Source organism: Manis pentadactyla, chromosome 13 (genome assembly GCF_030020395.1).
Source record: "Manis pentadactyla isolate mManPen7 chromosome 13, mManPen7.hap1, whole genome shotgun sequence".
Classification (NCBI taxonomy): Eukaryota; Metazoa; Chordata; class Mammalia; order Pholidota; family Manidae; genus Manis; species Manis pentadactyla.
In genome coordinates this window covers 33021803-33038216 of record NC_080031.1, presented here as the reverse complement: position 1 = coordinate 33038216, position 16414 = coordinate 33021803, and the positions used below count along the sequence as shown (strand labels likewise).

Below are 16414 nucleotides of genomic sequence, written 5' to 3'. Positions count from 1 at the left end.
GCCTTCCAGATGAGCAAAGGCAGGAGCAGGCACACCACACCCACCATGCAAGATTCCCACAGGTCCGTGCAGGCCCGGCCCAGCTCCAGACCTCAGCTGCGGCACTCCTGCGGCCATCTGCAGACCCAGGTTCAGGGCACGAGGTCAGAGGCACTTGAGCAGCAGACTCCCCACCCAGCTCAATGCCTTTCCTTGGGCCCACACATGTTCCTAGAGCCTACAGTCAAGGGGAAGATGGTTCTGGGCTGGGCACAGCCTTTTCCACTGTGGGAAACACTGAGCAGGAGCATCAGTGAAAGGCAAGGAGGTGAAGAGAGGAGGAGTCAGGGTCAGGGCCAGAATGTGTGGGCGGCAAGGGAGAAGATCAAGCTCTCGTCTTAAACCGGAGCCCCTTTGGGTTTTCCCGTTTCCTCTTCATGCAGCCCTACTCCAGGGCCAGCACCTCATATTTCCTATGAGCCAAGAAGGTGCACACATGACCCCATGTTGTGCCAAGAAACATCACTAGGGGTGTTTTTCAGCCTCACTGCTCAGAGCAGGAAGCTGCAGCTCAGGGAAAGCAACTAGCTCCAGGAGTCAGTGCCTGGGTGTGGCCGGAAAGGGCCAGCCCCATACCTCACTGAGGCCCAGGCCTGGCTCTGTCCCCAGACCTGACTGCAAAGAAGTCACCAGGCAGCTTACCTTCCTGGTAGTAGACCCTCCGCATCTCCTCTCTTGCCTGAAACACAAAGAAGGAAAATGGAGGTGTGGGGTGTGTGAGAAGATCCCATGATCCTCTAAGAGCTTGATAAAGCAGAGCCAGTTCTCTGAGCTCTAGAGTTTATACCTTTCGAAATCCCTTGTGAATATTTGGGACTCCTCCAGGCACTGTAGACTCAAGTTGCCTCAAGCCGGTTTGGATTTTATCGCTGAAAAAGATCAGAGCAGGTGGGAGCTGGAATGAGGACTTGCCTTTTACAGAGAGTCCCGGGCTGTCCTGGCCCACCTGCACCTGCAGACCCACCCAGATGGGAGAGGGCCAAGTAGCCCTGTTCCTGCCCTTCTGCCCTGTGTCTCTGGCATTGGCCAACCTAGTTGCCACCTTCCCAGTGCCCCATCTCATGAGCAGGCTGGGAAGGGGACGCTGCTTTGCTGGTCCCAGGGTTATGGCCAGGCTTTCTCTGTGCCCAGCACTGTCTCACTCGTGGAAATGCCTTGACTGTGCATGGTGAGCATGGGGACATCCCAACTGATCCCATCACAGTGTGACTGGCAGCACGGCTCGGCCCCAAGGGCCCCTGGGGAGGACACTGTCCTCCCACGCGCCAGGCTGAGTTTGGGAAGGTCATCCTTCTCATACCACTGGCCTGTCCCACCCTCCTGTGCCTCTGTCCACTGAGGTGACTCAGTCCCCCCAAGGCACTCCCCTTCTGGATGGGTGCTTAGGAGGTAAGAAGCTGTGGAATTATAGGCCTAAGGCTGCTGGACATCAGCTGCTCCCAAAGAGCAGAGCAGAGGCTGGGGAAGTGGCCCTGTGGGCTGTCCATGCACGTGAAGGCATGGAGACCCCCAGACTGAGCCCTGTTAGTGCACACAGCTCAGGTTGGCACTGGGACTTGGGAGGACGTGGGGGCCTACGTCAGGCTGACCCCGTGTTATGAGGTGCGCTGGCACAGCAAGACTAAGGACAACATGGGCCCTGAAGACTGGGTTCACGCCATGGCAGGAGAGTTGCTGCCCAGCGGTGAGATCTGAGGGCCCCAGGTCCAGCACTGCCCTGTCCAGCCCAATGCAAACACTCTCTCCTCCTCTCCCCACAGTTTGGAAGATCCACAGGGAGATCTTCCACTGGCCACCTGCACTCCCCAATGTGCCGCCCCTCTGAGCCCACCCCAGTCCCTGCCCAGGACCCCCCTCCCCTGGCATCTCTTGTCTGAGCTGGCTCTCCCCTGGGAGAGCTGCCCCTCCAGCCCTGTTCCCAGTGTTGTTCATGAAAAGGACACCAGGATCCTGATGCCCTATTAGGACCACCTCCTCTTAAAATAACACTCTCCCAAAGACATGGGGTTTCACATCGTTCCCATTCCTGGGCCCACTCCTGTCCTGAACACTATCCAGGAAGTGCGCTTCAACCTCACGTCCCAGAGAGGGTCATGGAGGTCCTCCATGAGCCTACCCATAGCTTCTCTAGTTTCATGGGGCCTCGGTGGCAGTGTCCTCCTCCCCCTATCTGGTACTTGCTCCTCTGGAAGCCCAGGCCGAGCACCCTTGCCTCTCTCTGTCTCTCTGTTTCTCTCCCCCCTCTGCCAGAGTCCCTCCAATGGAGCGGATTTCTACTACCTCAAACCCACACAGGTCTGTCTCCCCTACCTGCCAACCATGTGTAAGCATGGTCACCCAGCCCACAGAGTGCGCGTGTGCTCCCTGCTCCTCAGGGTCAGACCTGGGAGTGCTGTCCCCATGCCCTGGTGCCACCAGGCTCCTTCCCCCGCAGGCCGGCCATCCCTGCTCATTCTGCTCCTGGCTTCTTCGCAGTGCCACAGGTCCTGGGACTCTCTTTGGTAATCCACCCACTCTCAGGTGGGTTCTAGTCATTTGTCTCCATGAGAATCTTAACCTCCCGGCACTCAGAAGCTCCACACACTTACCACGTCCCACCTGTGACCCACCTGGAATATGGGCCCATCTTGCCTTTTTCCAGCACCCTGTCCCAGCCTGACATTCAAGATCCAGTCCTTCAGATCAACTGACCACTAGGAACATGCTCCCCTCCAATGAAGCACCAACACTTGGACACCACCCATCCCTTCCTCCCTCGTTCTGATTCTGTCTCCCTCTTTACCCAGTGGCGCAGGGCAGAGAATGACACACAACAGATGGTGCCCAGCAGTGAATATAAAGGACCTCACCTCTGTTCCACCCGATCCCGGGAATCCTCACAGCCTGTTCTAGTGAAAGGGTCGAGCGAGGAGGGAAGGACTGAGGGCAGATGGAGGGCTGGGCTGAGAGGAGGAGAGTGTCTAGCAGGACAGGATTCAGCCAGTGTCAGGCCTGGAAGGGTCCCTGGGAGCCAGGGAACTAGGGCTGTCACTGTGGGCGCTGAGTGTAGCCCAGGCAGCCCAGCTGGGCTCCCCACTGCAGCCTCAGGGAGCCCCTCAGTCCTCTGGCTGTCCTGTGGCCTGGCCTGCTGGCGCTGCCTTAGGGGATTGAAGCATCACTTACTTGTCCGAGGTGAGAGGCATGAGGGTGTTGGCATCTGTTCCAAAGGTTATAAAAGATATCCTCAGTTTTGGGCTGGGGAGGAAGCACAGGCTAGTGTGAGGCCATAGTGACAGGCAAAAAGATGCTAAAGAGTAGCTGGAGAGGAGAGGTGTGCATGCCCATTTCCCTGCTCCTCATGAACTCCTCTGTTTGGGGACCTATTTTCCTCCAAGCTCTGGAACTTCCCATAACTTTAGTGAGAAGTTCTGAGCCTTGTAAGATGTGTTTCCTCCCTAGCAAGTAGTACCAGGATCGCATCCTGCTCCATCCCTATCCTGCTCAAAAGTGATACGCACGCACACCATGCATTCACAAGGAAGTGGATACCTACACACCCCTGCATGAGGTTTCCCACGGACCTCTTTTCTACTGCAAAAGTCTTGACACACTCACCACCCTTCCTTTCTCCCCACCTACTTTTTCTCCTCCCTCTCATCTCCAAGAAATCATTCTTCCTCTTGGTGGCCACTCATATCACATCCCTCCATTTGCTCTCCATGGCCACTCTCCTCTAGTACCCTCACCCTCATTATCCCTTACTTAAATTGCTACCATAGATCCCTAGCTGAGCTTCCTAGGGGTCCTGGCTTTTGTCCCTGTACATTTTACCCTCAACTATGGAGATTTTTTTCTTGAAGCACAGGTTTGACCATGTCAGAACTCTGTTCAAGAATCATCCGTAGCTCTCTGATGCTCACAGAAGATATCCAAACCCCTCAGCCGGGCATTATGAGCCTCTATTGCCTTGGACCCAGGCTCACCTGTGGAGCATCACCTCCCAGCCCTCCAGAGTCAACCCTGTGATCTGGATCATTCACTACACAAGAAGTCTCCTTGATGATGCCTGTTACTCTGTCTTCCCCATCCTTCAAGAACTAGTTCAAGTTTCCACATGCTGTGGGAGGCCATCCTTGATTTCTTTCCCTAGGTATTCTTGCTTTGTCCTTTGTTACCATGGCAAGACTGTCCCTTCATTTTTGCCCTCACCACCATTTAACCAAGTGTTGGGTTACTGAGTTACTGGTCAGCCTGACTTGACTTCCTTTCCCACCCTGTAAGGACCTCATGGGCAGACTGTGTTCCCTGCAAAGTGGCCTAACTCCCAGGCAGGAGCCAAAGAAGCTGCCAAAACCCAATGGGCCCAGTGTGATCTTCCTTATTTCCCACTTAAGGATTCTGTGCTCCTGACCCGAGGGCCTCCCATGTCCATCAAGCCTAAGCAGCTGTGTTGCTGCTTGGCACAGGCAGACCCCCTACAGCATGAAGAGGCCATACTTTTGGAACTTCTGCACCAATTCCTCTGTAAAATGGTGTATAGCCTTCCAATTTCCCTCTGCGTTGTGTGACCTGAAAACAAAGGAGACGTGAGTCCGAGGGGTTGAGAATTCTAAAGCAGGCTCTGCCAAGCTCCTCCCCGTCCACAGAGGTGAAGCTGGTCATGCACACTCAGCAACATTTGGGTCCCCTGGTGGTGACTGATCAGTGTGAGGGGAGGGAGGGTGGCAAATCAGATACTTGTCCTCAGGGATGATGGGCTTTTCGTGGCAAACCAGGATGCTTGGTCATGGGTAGGTGAGACTATTATGCAAGGATTGAGAGAGGATGTATCGGTTGGAAAACTCGTTCTGATTCTGATTCTCTTGGCTCTCCTGGTCTGCGCTTCCCCTTGAACTGTCCATCCCCAGCCGTCTGCTCCAGTCCTGCGCTTTTCAGGGGTTTGAGGGGGGCAGGACATTTGGCACCATCCTCCATTATGAGCCTTTTAGAAACTCAGAAGCCTCAGGCTCAGAGGCTAACCCAGTCCTGTCCAATAATCAATCCCCTGCTGGATCTCAGTTCTTGGGCATCACACTATGTCGGCATGCCCCCTTAGCTTGGGAGTCCATTTGGAAGTCCATATGTGACATGGCAGTACTTCCTCCTGATGCACCCAAATTCTGCTCCCTCCACCATTTTCCCAGCACCCACAGAGGCACTGAGAATCATTCTCCAAAGGTGCCTGCTCCTCAGGCCAGGGAGGATGTGCTACTCAGGCTATTTATTTCCCTTCTTATCAGTCTACAAAGCAGAGCCCTTCTGGACATGGAAGGTTTTTTCAGCAGCACTGCCAGGGACAGGCAAGAGCAGGCAGGGGCCACTGCTCTGCTATCACCATGCGGTGACTGGCAGGGAAGCCACAGGCCCTTCCTGTCCCTACTGTCAGATTTTCCCTCCTATCAGCTCCCACTTGATGGAGAGTGAGGATGCTGAAGGGGGTGGGGGCCTCATGGCCTCTTCTGAGTAGGTGGGAAGTGTGTCCACGAGCCCTACTTGCCCAGGGTTCAGAGGTCTTAGCAAACGCTCCTCTGTGTAGGTCTGCTCTTTCCAGGTTATGGAGGGCAAGCTCCCTGACTGAGGATTCTGGTCAAGATTCCATGGATGGAAAGGGGAGTAACTAAGGGTGGTGTCCTTGGGCTCTTTCCCTGGAGCTGTGATGGTTGATGTCCTTTGTATATCATACGATTTAGAAAAGCCCACAAAGAGGTCCTTCTCTGATGCCCATAAACATTCTGAATGTCACGTATACATGTGAGATTCACATGTGAGATTCACACAGACACAAGGGCATCCTTCTCTTTACCATTCCTTCCGCTTTTCTAGGCTGCATCTAAAACTGTCAACAGAAGGTGAGAAAACTAGGGGTTGAGAATTCTAAAGATGTCAGGATTATCATTCTTAGAGTATGTATAAACCAGGTGCATTCTATGAATGATTGCTATTTCCAGAACAACCCAGTGATAACTGTCCCTGCTTCCCCCTCTCTGAGGCAGGGGTCCCCTTGGGCCACTTCATAGAGCTGTGACCCTGGGATAGGCATACCCTGAGGGGCACCTGGGGCCACGGTGGGAGGGCCACTCACGCGTCGAGGATGATATACATGTCAAAGGCAGCCTCACAGGGTTTCAGCCTCTTCTCCTCCTTGGGCTGCCTTGTGTCCTCATAGACATTCCTCCAGCCTGAGGGGCTGTACAAGGATTGTCCTGTGCTCAGCACATGTGGCAGCAGGAGCAGCAGAAACAGGTGAGGGCCCGGCACCCAGAGGCGCCTGCTCCTCACTTCCATCATCTCCTCTGTCACTCTCCTCTTTCCTGAGGCGGGGAGGGATCAGAGCAGTCAGCACCTGTTCCCCTCTGCCCCAGCCCCTGCCTCCTCTGCCAGTGCCCAGGGGCCTCAGCTCCTCCCGCCCTTTCACTGAGGCTCCCTGCCCTTGCGAACATCCACCTGTACCTGCTGTGGCAGAAGAGGTAAGCGTTTGGCGGGGGGAGAACACTAGCCAAAGGCAAGAAGCTCCACTCCCTGAGTGGTCCTTACCCCAACCTGCAGACACTATTACTTGTGTTGTCCCTTATGATGTATGGGAGGTTGGCATGGTGACTTTGTGACCTGTGGCTCAGCTCAGAGTCCTGCCTATTGGTAACCCTACGGTGGAGTCATAGGGTCCTTTTAGGGGCAGTAAGATAAGGCCTCCATGGGTCCCTTATCTCAAGCCCTCATAGGCAGCCTTTTAAATCAGAGGAACCCTGACTTTTTTGGCAAACTGAAAGAGGGCAGCTCAGGTGGCTTAAATAAGGACATCACTGTGTGAGGAGAGACAGGAAATGGGATACTAGAGTGCTGTAAAGGTCATTCATGTGAACACAAATCACCCAAGGGACAGAAGGATCTAGAAAAAAAGGTTGTGCAAGCCTGCCAGTGTTCTCTCTCAATGAGGGACATTCCAGTTATCTACTGTTGAGTATTGAACCATCCCAAAGTCAGTGACATAAAACAGAACCGTGTTATATGCTCACAGGCTCTATGGAGCAGAAATTAAGAGAGGGTTAAGGTTGGGGGAATGGTTTCCGTCTCCTTCATGGAAAAACATGGGCAACGTGTTTCCAGAATTCAGACTGCCATCCATGTAAAAGTATTTAGAAATGCCTCCAGGAATGTATTTGGTTTTCTTTACTTTTGTATGCACAAAATAAGATGTGATATATGCTCAAAATTTTTCTCTAATAAGTCTAAAATAGATCTTTCTATATATATAACATAAAAATTACAAGCCATAAACACATTGTGTTGGTGGGATTTTGTGTGTGTGTGTGTGTGTGATGTATTTAAAGTAATGGGGTATATTAAATAGAGGTTATTGTGGATTTGATGGAATTATTCATCTCTGATTAGCATATTAGCTTCTCCTGCTTCAAACACTTTCATGACACTTGGTTTTGTCATATTTGGATATTTACCTACTGATTAGACATTGAATTGTCATCTTAATTTGCATTTCTTTAATTACTGATGGTAAAGAACTTCCATTCACATTGATGCCAGGGTTCTTGTTTGCGGAGTCGAAGAATGAACTTAGCAAACAGTCAAGGTAGGAGTGCCAGGGAGAGGCTTTTATTTAGAGATACAGTGAGATAATAGAGCTCCTGGCTCACACCAGGAGGGGTCAAAGAGAGTCCATAGTGGTGCGTTGTCTAGCGGATTTTTAGGCAGTTGAGAGACAAAGGGCTAGGGATGAAGATCCAGCAGATGGTCTCTAAATGTCTAAAGAGACACTAAGTTTCTTATCAGTTTTCCAGACTATTTTGTAGAGTTAATATAAGAAATTTATTGCTTTGATCCTTTCTCAGAGTAGCAGTTTCTTGGTTTAGGAGTATTATCAGCCAAGGCTGCTTGTTTTGCTTTCAAGGTGAGCTGAGTTGACTTGATTAGGGCTGGAGGAGGAAAAGCAGCATCTGAGTAAAGTTAAAGATAAATGGCTTTTTAGCAGGCTAAAGTAAATTTTACAATGGCTTGATTTAATTGATACAAATAAGACATGGGCTATGCTGAGGTATTTGCTTGTCTGGGAGATGTTCGAACATTGTAGGTTAAGTTACTCCTGGCTTTTTAGTTTTAACTAATTTTCACTGAAGAATGCTTATATTCCTAGTTTGATATTTTCACTGAAGAATGCTTATATTCCTAGTTTGGTATTTTACTTTAGAGAATTGATGTGACTCTGTCTTTGTTTAATTGTTTAATATGGAGTTTTTGTAGCAGTCTTTTTCCAGAGGCCTTCACCGTACTCTGATTACACCCACCATCCCTGTCTCAACATGATGTTGGGTCGTTCCTTTTCCCTGGTTTGGAAAGTACTTTTTCTTACCTGTATCCATTGTCTGATTCGGGTTTTTCTCTTTTTCATATTGATCCCTTAGCATTCCTTACATACTCAGGATACTAATCCTTTACCAATTGTTGGAACTGTCTTCTTGCAACACGTGGCTTGTTTTCACTCTGTTTATTGCTTTTGCAATAAAGCAAAAGTTCTTGATTTCGATTAAGTTTACTTAACATACTGAGACAGGGACCGTGGATGTAGTCAGCGTAGGGTGAGGGCCTCCGGAGGGGGCAGGGCAAGATATCTGCAGTCAGAGCAATGTAACTACATGCAAGGAAAACCCCCTGCTAAAACTCTATGTTAAACATTGAGCTCTAGAATCATTCTTCAGTGAAATCAGTTAATGTTCCCCAGATAAAGAAGAGTAGCACACGTTTTATTACGCTAACCATTTATAATAATGTGTAAGGTTCTCTTTAGCATACTAAAAGGCCCAGGCCTATGTGCTGTCTTTCCTCCTTCAGATCTGATGAAGTGATTTTGCAAACTGGGCAACTAATTTAGCAAGTAAGCCCAGGCATAAACAACACAGTAAAAGGCAGGAAGGATTCCACCTTAAAGATAAGATTGCATTTTAATACCCAAGAAGTTAAGACGTTAGAAATTATTAACTTACTCTTTAGCAAACAATACCTCGGCCCACCTTGGGGGCTGAGCAGGTGGCCTTGTTTCATATGCTCCCAGACCAAGATGCTGGTATCTCAGAGAGAAATTATCAGAGGAAGTTACTTATGTTAAGTTAATTCTAAATATTGATTGACCACTTACGTCCACACCCCTAAGTTTTTTCATGTTCTAGAAAAATCTTCAGCTGCCTGTAAAACCCCCTAGACAACGCACCACTACGGACTCTCTTGTCCCCTCCTGGCGTGAGCCGGGAGCTCTGTCCTTTCACTGTTATCTCTAAATAAAAGCCTGTACCTTGCTCTCCTACCTTGACTGTTTGTGAAGCTCATTCTTTGGCTCCACAAACAAGAACCCTGGCATCAATACATTACATTGAACATTCTTGATTTTAATATTTAGTTGATTTGTCAGTTTAACAGTCTTTCAGGACATGTGCTGTTTTGTTTCTGATTCAAGAAATTCTTCCCCATTAAGGTGTAACACATTTCATCTTAAAATGCCTTTTAAAGATTTGCTTCTCACAGTGAAGTCTCTGAATCATCCGTAATTAATTAATGAACATGGCTTATGCCAGGGATTTATTTCATGGCTTCCCATATAGAGTAAAAGCTCCCAGCACCACCCTTTGCTATATGTGGACTAGCCCATCTTCTCTCTGATTTGCAAGTCACCTCTGTTGGGTTCTAGGTTCCATACAGGGAACCACTAAATTTTGGAAATTCAGACTATAATGGAGCCAAATGTCCTGCAACTTCTCCATAGTTAAGGATCTGAAGAGACGGCTATTTTGCCACCCCACAATATGCATCTTTGTTAGTGATTATTCTAAGGTGGTTTAAGAAACTGCAAGCACAAGAGAAGCTCTGAAAACCCACTAGAAATTGACCTTTGTATGAAATGACAGGGTGTCTGCCCCTCTGAAACATGAAGATGGGAATGACTAAATCTAGAAACTCTTAGCACAGGCAAAGGCAAAGACTTAGATCTTAAAACAACCGAACCCTCTTTACAGTGCTTTGCCTGAAAACCTCCCTTAACTAGCCTGCCCCTCACCCAACACTGTAAGAATGAGAATAAGTTAGCATAAGAGTAGCCATCTTAAGGGCCTAGAAGCAGTTTTCTGAAGTTGTGACTTAAAAGAAAAAAAACTGGAACTGGGTAAGGCCTTGGAAAACAAGTTAATCATGAACACCGGGATGGGGGCAGCTGTAGCCTTCAGTCAGCTAACCTTGGTCAGTTAATCCTACATACCAAGCTTATCGTGCAGAACCTCCCTAACAATTGAAGAGTGGCCTTACCTTGCTCTCGCTTAACCCCAGGATGTATGTCTTGCAAAGATAATGTGCAGCTGTGGAAAATTACTAAGAGTTAAGTGTTTTGAAAATGCTATATAAACCCTTGGTTTTGAGTGCTCGAGGTCCTTGTTGAGACCCGCTGCGTCGGGCTGACACTTGGACCCTAGCTAGCTGGTCTCTAAATAAATTCCTCTTGCTTATTGCATCAAGAGACGCCTTTCGTGAGTGATTTGGGGCGGCGTCCTCCTCTGGGGAAATCCAACAACACCTTTCTTCTATTTTTAGATGAAGGTGGCACTTATGATGATGATTTGGGTCATTTGGGGAATTTAGTAAATTTTACTGAGAATCTCCCATATAAACCAGAGAGGTGCATGATACTAAATTTGTTTTCTCATGTTTATCTGTCTTTTATTACTGGGTTTCAGCCACTTACATAGAAAGGTACAGTTGTGGTATAACGAGTCATAAGAAATAACACATTTAGTCACTCAGATGACCTAATGTATATTTCATCTTCACCTCCAGTTCCTGAAAACACTGAGGAGTCCTAAAGCTGAAATGGGTGTTTTGTCATGTTCATGAGAGACTTTTGTGCTGAAACTACTGTATCTGTAATCTGGAATAAAGCAATCAGTGAATTAAATAAATTACGGATGTGGGAGCCTGATTTCTCAGTATTGCAATGGGAGGTTATGTTGTGGGTCTTAGATCGGGCATGCGGGAGCAGGAGTAAGGAAACAGGTCCTCACAGAAAAGTAGATTATAAAAAGGGAGCCTTTATTTTAGCCGGCTGGTGCCTGCCAAGGAGCAAGCTCTCCAAGTGCAGCCCCGAGCCCCTGTTACAACATCCTTTTAAGCATTTTTACCGCATCCTGCTTAGTTTTTGCAACTTTTCCGCCTTCACCTAAATTCAGCAAGCTATATTCCTTGTTTAATGTTCAGTGGGCTTAAGCATCCTGTTTTGCCCACCTGCTGCAGGAAACGGGTGATACTGCTGGTCTCTAACAAAGCAATGTACAGAAGCAAAAATAGTGTGGAGTTAGTTGAACATCCTGTTTCTCATGGGATTTATATCTTTACCTTTAGTTTCTCAGAAGTTGTTACCTGACTAGGGTCTGGGGCTAACTTTACAGAGAGCTTTGTGTCCTATTTTATGTCTGAAACTGCTTCAGCCCCTTACAGTTACAGATAAGCCAGGAGAGTATGTGACGATATCCATGTGATAATAGATCTGGTTGGAGACATTCGTATAAACTCTTCTTTATCTTACTATGTATACAGAAAGCTCTACATAGAAATCTTCCTACTTAAAAAGAGTGTATGCATAGGTTGGAGACTTGATAGATTTCCTGTGGTGTCTTCTGAGCACATATAAGTCCCACATGTAAGTTTTAAATACCATTCCCAAATAAAGGAAACTGTCAGGGAGAGTCTGGTTTGGTGACACAGGGAAGTCAGAGGACAAGGTGAGGAAGGAATTCATTAAAGCAAGAGTGTTAGGGAATGACAGAATGGAATGAAGGAAGTTCATTGAACAGCTACTCCGCATGGGGCACGACCCCTGCTGAGTCCTTAAGCCTGGGTCACCTGGCGCCCAGCGTCTGCTTGGCTGTGCCTGGCGTGGGAACAGAGTCCCTAGGTGGGAGACTTGCAGGTTACTGAAGAGCATGACTGTGAGCTGTAGCCCCGGGTCACCCAGGAGATGGTAATTTGCAAGCCCAGGTCTGAGCTCTCAGCAGCCCCTCCTTACTTGTCTGAGATAGGATAGAGTGAACGTTAAAGCCAGAATTCGGAGGATTAGAATGACAAAGCGAAGTAATAAAACACTACTGGAAAGGCGCAGACACTATGCGTTTAAGTGAGAAGTTTATTTAAGGCAAAAGAAGCACACTTGGAGAAAGGGGAGTGTTGGCTGCCCTAGAGAAGAGGCACCCCTGAAAGTTTGGGAAAAGATTAAAAGGATGCACACCTAGAAAGTGCAGGCGACCCCAGAGAGAGGAATGCCCTGAAAGGTTGGGGGTTCCCCCTTTTAAGGATTCTTTAGGACTGTGACTAAGGGCTGGGGGTGCAGACTTGTTAAGTGGTCTTTGAATACCTTAGATCAGAAGTTCCTTGTGTTGTTAATTCTAATTTCTCCCCAGGATACCGGTGTCTTGGTCTGGGAGCATATCAAACGGACTGCCTGCCCAACCCCCAAGGTGGGCTGAATTATTGTCTGTTTGCCAAAGAGTAAGTTAAGAATATTACTTAACTCTTCCTGCCTTTTACTGTGTTGATTATGGCTGGGCTCGCATGCAAATTAGTTGCCTAGGTTACCAAACTACTTAATTAGGGCCAGAAGGAGAAAAAGCAGCATATAGGTAAAGTTAAAAAAGTAAGCTGGGCCTGAATGATAAACACAATAAAGACATGGGCTATGCTGAGGGTACCCTCCTTTATCTCGGTAATATTCAAACATTCCAGGCCAAATTGCTCCTGGCTTTTTGAGCTTTAATTGATTAATTTTAGGTCTTTTTAGTGGACTTTATGGCCTTTTTCTCTTTCCACTCTGCTCATATCTATTTTCCTGCCTAACAAAATCAAGGCTGTTTGTAGATGAGACTGGGACTGTGGGTGTAGTCAGAGGAGGATGAGGGCCTCTGGAAAAAGAAATGCAGGATATCTGCAGTCAGAGCAATGTAACTACATGCAAGGAGACCCCCTACCAAACTCTGTGTTGAACATTAAGCTCTAGAGTCATTCTTCAGTGAGATCAGTTAAAACTCCCCAGATAAAGAAGAGTAGCACATGTTTTTATTATGCTAATCATTTGTAATCATGTGTAATAAAAGTCCCAGGCCTATGTGCTGTTTTTCCTCCTTCAGACCCAATGAGGTGATTTGCAAACTGGGCAACGAATTTAGCGTGCAGGCCCAGCCATAAACAACATACAGTAAAAGGCAGGAAGGATTCCACCTTGAAGATAAGATTGCATTTTAATACCCAGGAAGTTAAGAAGTAAGGTTCTTAACTTACTCTCTCACAAACAATACCTCAGCCCACCTTGAGGGCTGGGCAGGCGGCCTTGTTTGATATGCTCCCGACCAAGACTCTGGTATATTGGGGAGAAATCAGAGCAGGAAGTTTATGTTAACTCTAAATATTCTAGGAGCACTTAACAAGTCCATACCCCTAAGCCTTTACCCGGTTCCCCAAAATCCTCAACTGCCTATAAAACCCCTAGACAACACCCACTAATGGGCTCTCTAGTCCTCTCCTTGCGTGAGCCAGGAGCTCTGTCCTCTCCCTGAATCTCAATAAAAGCCTCTCCCTGGTTCTACCTTGGTTGTTTGCGAAATTCATTCTTCGACTCCCCAAACCAGAACCCAGGCATCATAGAAGTGACTGATACCAAAAATGAGACAACACATACAGGTCAGAGATGGAGGGACCATATTACCTAATTGCAGGGACACAAACATTCACATCTGCCCTGTCTCTGCCACATTCACCTCCCACTGGCGTGGCCAGGAGCCGAGGAGGGAGACCCACGGGGGAAGGGCCTGGAGCCAGCAGCACACATTACCCCCACTGGACAGACATGGGGACCAGGGCAGCTGCACAGCCCTGGGTGCTCAGGTGAAGACCTGGGCCCACTTGTACCTTTACCTTGAAACCCATGCCAGCCATGGCAGCTTCACCCCCAGCAAGGAGGCTGCTGAAGAGAGGGTTTTGGAGTCCTGCCTGCAGGAAGCAGATGTTGACTTCATCTGGGAACCCGCAGGCAAGTATGCATGGAAGGAGGAGATAAAGCCAGGAGGTGCTGTGTGAGAAGCAGGAAGCAGCCTCTCACCAGACAGCAGATCTGCAAGCACATTGATCTTGGACTCTCAAACTCCACACTGTGAGGAAAAAGATTCCTGTTATTTGCGAGCCACCGAGTCACGAGATATGCTGTTAGAGCAGCCTGAACAGACTAAGACAACTACCGTAGAAGCTGGAGGGGCAGCTCCGTAAGTGTAGGTTTGAGTAACTTAACCGCAATGGAAAGAGGAAAGTGGTCAGATTCCTGGAACTGAGCAGGGTCTAGAAATTCTGAAATAGACGCTTCCGGGAGCCAGCAGGTTGCAGCTGGGGCTCCCCTTGCCATGTTTGTGGTTGGAGCTGATCAAATGCAAGGGTATGGTATTAGTGAATCATGACATTGCTGTATGTGGGGTGGGGTTGGGAGCTCCACAGACATTGAGACCCCTCCGCGGGCCCCAGGGTGAGGGGACATGGAGCCCTAGAAGGAGACGAAGGAGGGATGGAGAGTGGGCAGGCCACTCTATGGAAACCTGGGCTCCCAGGGGTTGGAAGTTAGAGCGTGTCTCTGGGCCAGGGGGCACGGAATGCAGGCTTGCCAAGGAATGTCATAGGCCCCCCCTTCTGAGGAATGTGAGATGCAAATAATCCAATTTAAAAATGGGCAGAGGAGCCCAGTTTGAAAAAGACATCTGCACCCTGTTTATCGCAGCACTATTTACAATAAACAAGAAATGGAAGCAACACTTTGGAAGCAACCTAAGTGTCCATCAGTAGATGAATGGATGAAGAAGATGTGGTACATATACATAATGGAATATTATTCAGCCATAAAAAGAAAACAAATCCTACCATTTGCAACAACATGGATGGAGCTAGAGGGTATTATGCTCAGTGAAATAAGCCAGGCGGAGAAAGACAAATACCAAATGATTTCACTCATATGTGGAGTATAAGAACAAAGAAAAACTGAAAGAACAAAATAGCAGCAGAATCACAGAACCCAAGAATGGACTAACAGTTACCAAAGGGAAAGGGATTGGGGAGGGAGGGGAAGGGAGGGATAAGGGCGGGGAAAAAGAAATGGGGTATTACAATTAGTATGTATAATATGGGGGGGGCATGGGGAGGGCTGTGCAACACAGAGAAGACAAGTAGTGATTCTACAGCATCTTACTATGTTGAAGGACAGTGACTGTGAACTTGGTGACAAGTAGTGATTTTACAGCATCTTACTATGTTGATGGACAGTGACTGTGAACAGGGATGTGGGGGGGACTTGGTGAAGGGGGGAACCTAGTAAACATAATGTCCTTCATGTAATTGTAGATTAATGATACCAAAATAAAAACAATAAAAAATAAAAGGCTAACACAAAAACAAAAAAAACCTACAGATATCCCTGGGACTTTAAACCCAGAAGCCTCAATGTGTAGACATGGAGCATGATTCTGGGAGTGCAGGCAGAAATAAGAACTCTCACAAAGCAAAGAGATCCTGTCATCAAAGTCACTTCAATACATACCCATGGGTCCAAAGGTATCTAGATTCTCCTGTCATCACTATCAAACTCCGACGAGGCAACATAACTGGCACTGTGACACCATCTGGGTGCTTAAAATCCATGACAATCGAAGTATAGACAAAAGCATAAAGATCAACCCAAAATGTCATGTTTTCCAAGGATAAGAATGATTCATTGATTCTGGCTATCTTCCTAGGATAACAGAAATTAAAACATGAGAATGTTTATAGAAGAGCATAGCATAGTGGTCCTTAAATTTTACTGCACATGAAAATCTAGTGATTGACTAAAAACACACTCCATTCATAGAGTCAGACTCAGCAGGCAGGGTAAGTCTCAGGAATCTGCATTTCTAACAATCACCCAGGAAATCACAATGTAGGTGGTCTGAGGATCATATTATGTGAAACACTAGATGATGGTCAGATACAAGGACTTAGAGCTAGAACATTCACATCCTGGCTCTTCCATTTCCTAGGCATCTGACCCAGGACAAGCCATTAATCCTCTTATGCCTGTTTCCTCAACCTTTACAGGACTGTTATATTAATTAAAAATATAGTGGATATAGACCACAGTATCTGGCATATAAGTATAAAAAAGTAGCTATTATTATTCATAGGATATTAATAATAATTAATAATCCAAGGAGAAATAACTATTAGATGCATATTCTCATATAACCCATTCTGCCTTTAACATTTTGGATGCAACATTTTGGATATTAGGGACTGATTTACAGGAGAT

The 16414-nt window shown here is 47.5% G+C and overlaps 1 protein-coding gene across 1 annotated transcript in view; it reads left to right on the top strand.

The window, feature by feature from the left end:
* LOC130678866 (uncharacterized) overlaps positions 1-16414 on the top strand; it is a 52296-nt gene that overhangs the window by 25522 nt on the left and 10360 nt on the right. The gene's annotated exons all lie outside the window — the stretch shown is intronic.